The sequence below is a fragment of the Etheostoma spectabile genome, chromosome 5 (assembly GCF_008692095.1).
Source record: "Etheostoma spectabile isolate EspeVRDwgs_2016 chromosome 5, UIUC_Espe_1.0, whole genome shotgun sequence".
In the NCBI taxonomy this organism is placed as follows: Eukaryota; Metazoa; Chordata; class Actinopteri; order Perciformes; family Percidae; genus Etheostoma; species Etheostoma spectabile.
The window spans coordinates 2,239,888-2,252,399 of record NC_045737.1 but is presented as its reverse complement, the minus strand read 5'-3'; the positions used below and the strand labels follow the sequence as shown (position 1 = coordinate 2,252,399).

Here is a 12,512-nt window from a genome sequence, read left to right as displayed (position 1 = left end):
TCTGGGGGTAAAAAACAAACTATACAAGTAAAAAACCCGTACTTGTGGGTAAAAAAAACAAAAAAAGAAAAAATGTTTCTAGGTAAAAACATGAAAAAGGCAGTAGGTTTTTTTCATTTTATTTTAAGAGTAAATTTTTCTCTGTGGAGTTTAAATTTTAAACCCTGAATAGAGAGAAATACTCTGAAAATGTTTCTGAAAAAAAAATAAATTTCACCTTTTTTGACTGGGCCAATGTTATATTTTTTTTGGTAAATTTTATTCAATTTTGAGTAAAATTTCTTAAATTTTCTGGTTACATACTGACGGAAGCGTTTAGTAAGAACTTTTGGGGAGCGACTCGGGTGTAGAGCTCGGGTTTTGGAATTTTAAACTTTATTTTTTGGGAAAAGATCGAAACCGCTCAACCCCAACTTGAAAGGGTTTAGTTTTTAAAACTTTTTTATTTTGGGGGTGGGCTGTTTGTGGGGCTTGCTTAAAAAGCATTTTTACGGCAGTAGTCTGGGGGAAAGATTTAAAAAATCGGCAGGAAATTTTGAGATTTTTTGAGGGAACTGGGGACAGAGGCAACCACCAAACACGGGAAAAAATAGGACAACACCATAGGCCATAAAATTAAAAAATTTTATCTATTGACATAACCCCGCGGTGCAGTAAACAATCCTGGACTCATTTCAGTACAAATATTAAAAATCCTTGTCCCTTTTCACCCCTTGGGGGAAATTCTATTTACAAAATACAACCAAAAGTACGATAATGTTAAATGTGCTGTATTTATATAGCGCTTTTCCAGTCTTAACAACTGCTCAAAGCGCTTTTACATCTACAGGAAACATTCAACATTCACACACATTCATACACTGTGGCTGCCGTACAAGGTGCCACCTGCTCATCACATAAACACTCCGATGCGCAGCACCGGGGGCAACTCGGGGTTCAGTGTCTTGCCCAAGGACACTTCGACAATGACTGCAGGGGCGGGGTACGAACCACCAACCTTCCGATTGGCAGGCAACCGCTCTACCACTGAGCCACAGCCGCCCCTGTTAGAATGTTAAATCTTACTTGTGAAAAGTAATCCCCCGAGCCTTGTTTTCAGTGGTCCGCCGATTTGAGCAGAAATATACTGCACAGTGCTCTGGCATTTTCTGTCTTCTGCTGCTAAGCAACGAGTATGACCGGTCCAAGATGGCAGCCGCATTTTTTGCACCCAGCAGCCAATCTACTCTTTATATGTCTATGGCTTCCAATTGCGAGCCCTTTCCCTTGGTTCGATCGTGGTGTTGTGTCTCAATTTCAAGTAATGCCCAGTGTGTCAGTGTCTTTTTTGTTGAACGCTATGAAGCCTACATGCCAGTGACGTAGTAGATTGTGGAATTCCAACATGGCGGCGCCCGTGTAACAACAACACTTTCAACTTACCATTTTATCCCTTTTTAACAAATTCACCCATTTTATTCATTGTACCAATAAGAAAAAATAAAATTAATCTCTAATATCACCATTACTCAAATTCCAGTTCAGTTCATCTTTAAGGAATGGCATTGAATTAAATGCTGTTGAAATATCTTCCTTGAATTTAGCTATAGCACTGCCAGACATCTAGTGTAGAAGCTTTTATTTAATTTTGTATAGTTAGGTTGTAATAATTCAACATATTTTAGAGAATGGTCTGATAATAAAGGATTCTGCGGAAACACTATTAAATCTTCAATTTCAATGTCATAAGCCAGCACAATGTCGAGGGTGTGGTTAAAACAGTGGGTGGCCTAATGCACACTCTGACTGAAACCAATTGAATCTAGTAGTGAGTTGAAAGCAATACTAAGGCTATTGTTGTCAACGTCCACATGGATATTAAAATTACCTACAATAAGTACTTGGTCTGATTTAATGACTACACATCATACATACTCAGAGAATTCAGATTAAAATTCAGAATATGGACTTGGAGCTCGGTAACAACAAATATAAATGTTGGATGTTGAAGATTAAGAATAAGGCTTTCAAACGAGTTATAATTTAATTTAGGTTTAGGATTAATTAACATGTTTTAATCAATGATGGTTGCAACTCCACCTCAGGGACGGACAGGGGCTAAAAAACAGCCCTTGACACTCTCCCACATAGGCCCATAATCCGGGCATGTGCCTCTAGCTGTGCGCGACTGACACTAGCAAGGATGCACTGATACTATGCCGCAATACTGTAACCTATCGCACAAAGTATTCACAGCAAGTTACTCAAAACCAATGATGATAATTGTGGTTGTGTTTATTAATGAAGTTTGACAGCACTTGCACATGTTTATAGCTGACTATGCAATTTGCTAAGATAGGGATAAAGGCAGCCTATTTATCTAATTATGGCCTTTTTCTATTAATGGTACCTGCTTGACTCGCCTCAACTCTGCCGCGGTGCCCCATCCTCCTTTTTCCATTGCAGATTAGTACCCCCTAATGAGGCGAGCTGTGGCTGGTTGTCATAGTAGGAAACTGCTTTGACCTAACGCAACAGACACACAGAACGTCTAAGGTGTGTTGCTTTGGATTCTCGGCATGTGGCTGTTGCGACAGCCAGAATACAAATTACTTTCAAAAGAAGCTGGAGTCAGCAAAAAAAACAAACACTGGCTTAACTATTTAAACACGGCAGGTTTGTTCAGGACACTCCCCGTCTGTCACTAACAATGATGACGCAGTAAATAGTGACAATTCTCTCTGACCAATCCGTAGTCCGCAGGTTTGTAGGTCACATTTTGGTATCACCTCAGCTCGCTTGGAATCTTGACTGAGGTAGTACTGAAAAAAGTACCTGTTAGCAGGTACCAGGGACTTTTTTTTGTAATGGAAAACCAAAAAAGGCAAGTTGAGTAGATACCATTCAGTGGAAAAACGCCATTAGTGTCCTGCTCCTGGCACTTACCAGTACCTCCAGCTGATGTGAAAATAACTCTGCTGTCTGTACTCTTCTTCCTCAGTTTTTTTTTTTTACATGTATCATATATATTATCGTAGTAGCGCCCCCTGCTGTTAATATTGCTTTATTAGACCTTTTTGTGCCGACAGCCGTCGGTTGAACAGCTGTTGGACATCTCTGATCAGGTTTGGCAGGGGTTTAGATGAAACTACCGAGACCAAAAAGCCTTGTCTCCAGAGCAGAAAATATACTAAATTTATTACATATATCTTTATCACTAAAGGAGGCAGAGGAATACTTAACACCTGACACAGAGCAAGAGAGAGCAGGGAGGGAGAGGAATTAAAAGTAGCTAACAGCGTATAACATTTTTGAGATCAGTGAGGCAGTCGCTGTGAGAAAAGAAAACTATTAGTGCTTGAGTATAACTAGTGTTTAAATACAATTCAGGCACTTAGCTGCCAGATTAAACAATAAAGCCGAGTTGTGTAAGTTTTTGCTGGAGCAGAAAAACAGCGTCCGTTAGACTGGAGCACTTTAAACGAGACAAACGTCATCACGTCAGAAAACAGGCAATGGACAAAATCCAGGAAAAACAACAGGATGTATCTATCTAATTTAAACTCCTAATTAAATTAGCTAGATAAATGGTTAAACATAATTTGACCTTACCAGTGTATTGCCGTGCTCTGCTGTGCCCTGCTATGTCCTGCAATGCCCTGTGGTGCCCTGCTATGCCATGAACTACTACAACTACTATTTCTAATCACGGTTCCTTTATCTTTATTGTGACTATTATTGCCATTGTTCATCACACCCCCAACCGGCACCGTCAGACGCCGACTACCAAGAGCCTGGGTTGGTCCGAGGTTTCTCCCTAAATGGAAGTTTTTCCTTGTCACACGAAATGTTTGCTCTTCGGGAATTACTAAAATTGTTGGGTCTAGACCTACTCTTATCTGTAATGTCCTAAGATAACTTTTGTTATGATTTGATACTATAAGTAAAATTGAATTGAACTTACTTTGTCTACAGCAATCCCGTTGATTGGTTCCAAAACATCCCAGTTAGATAATACATTCTGTAAACATATATGTAAATCTTTACAATCATTCAAAAAACCAAGCAGGCCTGCCTTATTGCACAATCCAGTTTTTTTTTTTATAGCTATACCGTGTGGTTTGATTTTGAGAACTGTAACACACAGAGAGCGGAAGGAGAATAGGTTCTTCCTATGAGCCAGAATATGTCCAACATAACAGCAGTAGGTCATAACCTGTCTCAGGCCGAGTAGTAGTTCAACTCTATCTCAATAGATGACAATAGACTTAACAGTTGAATGATAAGACAGTGATGCCTCAAGCACTCCCATCCCTCCAAGGTCAAGAGAGGAAGTTAAAACACATTCATATACACACACATAAGGATATGCTGCAGTATGGACAGGTTGACATCGTTTTCAGTCTGTGTGATTTTCATGATTTAGGAAAGCATATGTTTTATGGAACCAGCTGTATCTTTTTTTAGATTGTGGGTTTAGCTAAACTGAACACCTCCAGCATAAGTTTAAATACAGCTTTGGGGATTGGGATGGCTCTACACTACACTGTGGTTAAACTGTAATGCTAAAATAATTTTTTTTTATTATTATAATTTTTAGGGGGCCTGATATAAAATATAGGGAGGCTAGAATAGGGTTTAAAATTGCCAGTGTCTTCAACCTCATTTTCATGCTTAGAATATGCTGTAAGCATAGGAAATTGTGTAAATTCCAGCAAGCAAATCCTCAAGATTTACAAACATGCCTTAATACTAGGGCTGTAATCTCCCAGTCGACTAGTCGATTTATTGGTCGATACGTTCTGGCTCGATCAAAATTCTGATTGGTCGATTTTTTGCCGTGTTATTTCATCAGATGGAAGCATAGACCATTGTGGTCTATGGGTGGAAAGCACTAATTGCTAATGGGGGTGTTTTCAGAGCATCCCTGTTTCACTTAACAGTCTGTCTTCAGAACACCCCCCTTGTTTTCTATATTGTTGGATTAGCCCAACCCACTGGGGACAGATTCAAGAAAGAACTAGAAAGCCTTGGTTTAGTGGTTTGCTGAATATTTATTTAATTGGGAGTGTTTAATTTCCAGTCAGTCCTCCTCTACAATGTCGAAGACATTGCCAGTGTGGCAGCATTTTACAAAAATAGATAACGGGAAAAAGTCGAATGCAAAGTTTGACAGCAACAGTTCGCAAATTGCAGCTGGACTAAAAAAATGGCATATCACCTAAAAACGGTAAGCTAACTTGTCTGCGTTAGGTTGCCCTGTCTGTTTTGAGTAGGTTATCTATATGAACATATCAGAATTGGCATATTTCATAGTCTAATAATCGTTTTATAACTACCGGCGCACCCGTCCGCAACGACAGTAGCGTTTCCCAGACACACCCACACCACGCTGGATGTTAAGCCTCTACGATCCAAACGCAAAAATAATATCATGGAAGGAATTGTACACTTTATTGCTCAGGATATGAGGCCCATTGCTGAGTTTTTAAGAACTTGTTAATATAAAGCGCCAGCACGAGTAAGAGTAAAAGCTTTAAACTAATAGTCTATTTGTGTTCAGCCGCTCCGTGCGAGGACACAGAGGCTGATGCAGCGCTGTCAGAGCCGACAGACGAGTGTCATTTTAGTGCAAAATAATTAGGTAAAAAATGATTTAATATATTGCAAATAGCCTACAAGGACAAGTACTGCGGGACAGTACAGCTATTTAATCTTGCATTTTTTTTCCGCCCCCCCCCCCAGTCGATTTATAGTCGAAACTTTCACAACTTCAGTCGACCAAGATTTTCTTTGGTTGATTACAGCCCTACTTAATACATCTTATCCAAAGAGCAGAGACAGTAATTTTCCTATGGTTAATGGAACGTAGGACCGGGTTTTTTGTAATTTAGTTTCAGTTCTCCCAGTCCAAAACCAATCCCCCACTTTTACTTTACATCAGGGGGTGTAAATGCAGAGCAGATCTTCTAACTTGGGAAGAAACGAGTCCATGAGAACCCTGCATAATTAGTTTCTTTTGAGAGGTTATTCTGAGAGAAAGTGTGAAATGAACAGCCAATTTCAACTTCCCTGAATGAAAGCCTTTAATCCGAGATGAATCCCCTTGATCTACAGTAGCTCGGTAGACAGCCAGGGCCATGACACAAAAGGGAATCAACTAAAAGCTATTGCACTGTGATACAAGCTTTTCTCTGTTGAGCTTCACAAAGACATTGAAATGCTACTCCAAAACAAGTAAAAATGTAACTCTAGGTATGTCCCATAGCACTTAAAGGCATATTTCACCATTGGAAAGATGAATATATCTTTCAACTGTGTCACCTATGTAGTAAAAATGTGATTTTTTTTTTTGCTGTTGCTGAAATTGGTGCCTTCTAGGCCAAGAAAAGCCTTTTGGCTCATGTGGATGAAAGACACCACATCCCAGAATGCCCTTGCTTTGCTGCTCTACAAGTCCACTCCCAAGACACGCCTACCATTTACAGACATAGACAGTGAGGCATTCAACTCAACTGTGTTTTATTGTCATTTCAACCATATACACACAACTTTTCATCGTGGCCCAAGTGGTGTTACATTACATTACAAAACAGGCTACATTTAGTACACACACAATATAGGCTCTGTAATGCAAATTTTTTTCTGCCACATGTCATTGTTTTGTCATTGATTACATCCCAGTTTGCAACACAGTTATACAAAAGATACCTTATTTATTGATATTGATTGATTTCAATGTTGATCGAATTGAATGCTAAGGACGCTAACGGCAGTTTACTGAACTGTCAGGAAACAGACCCAGACACCCAAGTCAGAACAGTGCACTTTTTCCTTCGGGATTCCCCATGCGCAAAACATGTCGCTTAATGCGGCAGCAAGAGCCTCCGTGGTGTGTGACTCCGAAAATTCTTGAGAATGAAGCACAACTCTTTTTAATTAAAAGTTTTGATTAATAAATTGCACTCGATTGTTGTTAGGCTCGACATGGGACATACATTTGAACTCCAAATTTCACTTGTGAAGCTGATTGATGTGATGTTGTCCATCATAAGGGTGTAAACATGTGCAAACACGTTTTGGTATAACTGAGCAGGCAAACATCGGTGACATATTTACGCCCTGGCAGAGTGTAGCGGGAATCCCTGTAAGACATGAGTCGCCGGAACCCTTCATCTTCCACAATTGACAACGGCTGGTGATCGAGGCATATGAATTCCATTATATTTTGTTGCTGTCATTACTGTAGGTTTGCTGTCGTTGCAATGTCTCTGTTACAGACAGCTGAGTGAGTGGCGCCGGAGCTGCTACACAACCCCGCTCACTCTCTCTGCCTTAGCGCTAGCTAACTTTGAAAACTCCTTGTATTCCTTTCCGTGACTAACCTTCAAATCTCTGATGAGGTTGGTGGTGTTGAAATGTCTTTGGAGCTTTCCTTCTCGTGGAATTTCCTTGGCACACATGTTGCAAATCACTAATGTAATGTCTTTTTTAGACACCTTGTAGAAATGCCAGACCGGTGAATGTAGGGAGGCCGCCATTTTAGCTGCGCGTAGAATTTCTTTCTCACGAGTAGTGCGTCTCATCGGCCCATCTGATCGGCCTTTATGGAGACCACCGATCAAACTATTTAACCCTTGTGTTGTCTTCCTGTCAACCATGAACAAAAAAAGTCTTTCTTCAACTCTATTATCGCCTTTTCCCGACATTTTTGACACTTTTTCAACATTGTGGGTGCTTTTTTAAAATGGTTTTTCCAAAATTATTTGATATTTCTAATATTGACATTTTTGAAGGCCCATTTTTTGTAATGAAAAAACTGAAAACAGGTCAAATTTGACCCGAGGACAACATGAGGGTTAAAGCCTTTATCGGCCGATAACAATCAGTGACCGATCAATCGGAGCACCCTTTTTATATATACAAAAAATATATACAATCAGATATACAAGAAATGTAAAAAGAGCAGAGAGAAACAATAATTTAAAATATTAAGAATAAAATATAGAATAAATATTCTAAATAGCCCAAATCCTTCATCACACATGCAGTATGTGAAAACACACTAGAAAATCTAATTATTACACTATAATTGTTTTATTTATTATTAAACTATTGCACTAAGAACAGAAAACACAAACTAAAACTAAAACCTGACCTTTCTGGCCCTCCTTGATGCAAAATCATCAATCATGTTATTGTATGAAATCTGTTCCCCTATCGAGTAATTGATAATGTGGACTGCAAGGTCAATGAGCCGTTCCTGAGACATGAGGCAGAGTAAGTGCAATCCTGAAAGCAGTCAAAAGTTGGGGTACATTGCTGATAGATCCTTATCATACATAAAAGTGATGAGCTTAAGGAGGCTCATGGTTCCCCCCTTGTCCAGAGTGGTCCAATTGGGAGACCCAGCAACATAGTCTCCTTTTTATTTTTATTTTCTCCTTTTCATCCTCTGTGGGTGGACAGGCCCTTTAAGAAAAAAAAAAAGTTACAAATATTTGCATTTCATAACCTTAGGAAATGGACAGCAGCGGACACAAACACACTCACACCTATTAACTCAATTATGAAGCCGTAAAGTAGGATCTTTCAACTCAGGATTGCGCCACTTCTCACAAATACAGATAGGATTGGAGATGAAAAGTTTAACTGACATGTAACCGCAATCATCTTGCTCCGCTAGTACTGAGCACCCACGGTATCGGCGCCTATGCAGCAACCCATTCGACCCAGAGGTGAACTATCCCCCGCTCCCACCCCCCCTTTCTCCTTCTCACACAGCTCTGTACACGGCATCTTCTCAGCAAGCAATGCGCCTGCAGCTGCAGGGAGCGCCAATTTGCCAATTCCCCACACAGTGAAAGGATAGATAATACAGCAGAAAAACACTTCAAGGATTTTTTTTAAGTGCTCGTGCTGCCCCCCCCCCCCATGTGTTAAGACAAAATGCCGCCCCGGGCCATGCCAAGAACCGCTACTGGGTATCCCGGTTGTACACATGAGTGGTAGTTGGAATACACATAATTGTAAAAGTTTGCTGATGAAAAGAGAAGGCTGGCACTCAACTCGCTTAGGCTTGCTTCGGCTCGCTTTGGCTCACTTCGGGTCCAAACCCCTATGGGTGGGTTGAAAACATGCGGGACTAGCTGGCTTGTAATGCCTCTGATGGCGCTAAATGACAATTTTTGCTTCATCAGAGGCTTTTTTTCAGACCCACAATACAAAGAAACTTAGTTTCAGGGGTACATGAGGGAGGGACTCTTGGTCATTTGAAAATACTACCGGGTTTCAACTGCTATAAAGTTTAAAGGTGCCCTGCCACACAAAACCGATTTTACTTGCATTTTCTTTTTTTAAATATATTAGGTGTAGATGCTAATAACCAGGCTCTCATTGGCTAGCTGTTAGCCGATCAGAGTCAAGCAGCTTAGCTCATTGAATATTAATGAGAGCTAGCACAAATCGAGCTGAGTTGTCCAGCAGGGTTTCTATACCAAGTAAAACTTACATTACCACAGTAATTAGTAATAAAATATGTGTGGTAGGGCACCTTTAATGCGGTGAAGACAACCTCAAAGCCCCCACCTGCCTCCTTTCATTGCATCTTAGTCCCTCACACCAAGGTGGCAACAAGCAAATGTGTTTTAGAGGGATGAGACATCCTTTCCTCTGAAGCATCACATGAATTCGTCAACTGTTTGGGTGAAGTTAGCAACCCTTTCAGCTGCACAGCTTCCGGGAAGACTGCTCTTGTGTATCCTCGCCTATAGCTCCTTGATGATCCCTCCTTGATGATTCCTCCTCGATGCTCGGTCCTCGGGGAAGAAATAAGAGCTTTGAGACGGCTTTTACCAAGGAGGTACAGAACAACTTTTGATTTCAACGAGGAGTTGAGGACCAAGGGTGATGAGATTCCGCCTAAGTCCCACCTCCTGATTCCTTTGCACTATTTTCTACTTTCCAAAACCCACTGACGTTACTGTGCGTTACTTTCTGATAGGTCAGAGAAAGTCTACTCTAGAGAGAGCTTCATTTTCAAGCCAAGCAATTACATATCCCCACCCCCCAGCCCAGACCAAAGCTGGAAGCTTCCTCAATTTATTTTGTTAAGATAAGACAGTTCCTGTAGAATAGTAATGCAGTGCTACATAGCTTGGAGGGGAAAAGAGGTGGCATTTGGGAAGCAATGGGGAGGCGGATGGGCGACGCAGGCCCACTTTGTGTTCTCCCTGTATCTTTTCTGATTAACCTCCGGAGCGGGAGAGCCAGCTGAGCCACAGATAACTCCCTCCGACACTACCTGCTGCTGTCAGGCTTGCTGTTTATATGAACACACTGAGCCATGCTGAGTTCAAAGTGTCTGCGGGTATCTGTGTGTGTGTGGGCAATGAGCATGCCTTTCTTTATGTGTGCTATCGGGTGGATTAGCTTTGTGCGCGGCAGTGTTGCTTCTGATATGCTGCTCAGCCAGTCCCACTGGCGTCTCCTGGTCCCCGGGGCAAGCCTGATGGAGACGTTTAATCCATGTAATTGCGTTGATGAGATACTCAACAATTAAAAAGTTCTGTCGCCCACGTCGGCTCCGCTACAGGCAGCTGAGAGTTGCCCAAAGGGGAGGAGATCCTGCAAAATGCTGACACCTAAGCATGACTCAGCAGTCAGAGGATTTACGTTTTTTTACTTATAGCACTGAAGCACACCATTTGTACTGTATCACCTCAACATCAAATGACATTAGACCTAGGAGTGCTGCTATGTGGCACACAAGCACAGGGAAAAATGCATCAGCTGGCAAGGTCTTGATCAGCGCTCTCCTCATAAGTCTTGATGATTGCTGCTGTGTCACCCATTACATTGCTCTTCTGTCCTCTAATTGCCCCTCAACCGCCACATTTTCCATCATCTAATCATCAGCAAATGTCATCTGAATGAGTTTTGTGTATATGCATGTACTGTATGGTACGTACATGTAAGCAAAGGAAAGGACCTGGCCATTGTGCAGGGCTGGAGGAAGTGACCTTCAGGGGTGCTCCGGGTAATGAAATCACAGGGAGGAAGCCCTGATGTGGGGCCCCGCATGGAAGCCCTTCTGTCAAGGCTGACACTGATGACCACATCCTAATTGAAACAAATGTGCCAATTAGGCAGTTCATTTCTCACATCCTCTGCCACACTCTTGCTAGCTGAATTTGTATTTGTCCCTTCATTTTCTTTTCTCCTACCACTTCCCCCCCTCCCTCCTCTCTCTGTATCTTTCTCCTTGTTTTTTCTATGAAAATCTTTTCATCATTACCTAAGGGTTGTAAGCGGCAGACTGATAGATCATGTGCTGCATGGCCCGCTGTGATGGCCAGCTTGTGCCACACGTTAATTGCCTCTTTTAAATCACACATTTTCCAGGATAAAATTGAAAGAAATACATAGTCAGTGGGTGGGGATGCCACCACTTCTGTAACCATTCAGTGACAGATGACTTTAATCATAAGAAATTAGACCCAGTCTTTTGTCTCCCTATTTTCTTATCTATCAATGATGCAAAGCGTTTTACCCTTAATGAAAATCCACACTTAAGGCTAACTTTTAATTGTAGAGAAGAATTTGAAGAAAATAGGCTTTCTTCAAGAAATAGAAAAAATGGGGGCTTCAGCTAATATAATTGTACTGTACACCTCCAAAAAAGAAAAATTTCCATTTCTGCTAACAGTGGTACAATTGACTCAAATAGGTGAGAATATATATACAGACTGTGAGAAATGATTGCTGTGTTATGATGTTCATTATCATTTTTATTTGTGTCAATATATACCTGCAATCCATCATCCCTCGGGTCTGTTTGTCATTTCTATTTACCCAGTGTTTTCATGCCCACAGGCACTTCCCATTTGCATCCAGCTTGAGTGTTGTTTATTATAAAACGTGCCTGTGCGCTTCCTATAAATCCATCAGCCAAGACCATTCTGCCACACTTTGAATGTAATTTGCAAACGCAGCGATGCATCTCTTATACCAGGGTTGAAGCACAAAAGCGTCACTAAGTTTGTAATTTATAATTAGTTTTCCTCTCTGTTGCTGGTAATTGGTTAGAGTGCTTCTTTTGACTGTCTAATGGTGGTATTGCTGCCTAGCTGTGGTTATACATTAGGACTTGTAGGGTGTAGTTGACCAGCGGTTATGTGTGTTACTGTATATTTTTAAGGGGAGTGAATCAAAATATGAGGTCAGCATGATTTGAGCTTAGATTTAGTTACTAGATTTACTAGTTTCTACAATGTGTTATCCAACCACGTCTAAAGGTAAATGTTTTTATACCTGTGTTGAATGGTAACACTCAAAGAAGAAGGAAGGAAGGAAATTTGAACTTGATAGGGAAGTTAAAATCCTGCCTATTAGCATTATAGGGGGAGGTCAAGCGTTCAAATACTTAATGTTCTCCTCTGTACTTTATTTTTTTTTTAACAGTATGTTTATTGAAATTTTCTTTTACAAGACAATTCACAAAGATACATTAACACTTAGTTCCCACCCCAATA

General features: G+C 40.8%; 1 protein-coding gene across 2 annotated transcripts in view; it reads left to right on the top strand.

The window, feature by feature from the left end:
- Positions 1 to 12,512, top strand: part of unc5db (unc-5 netrin receptor Db) — a 265,211-nt gene that overhangs the window by 97,012 nt on the left and 155,687 nt on the right. The window lies entirely within an intron of this gene.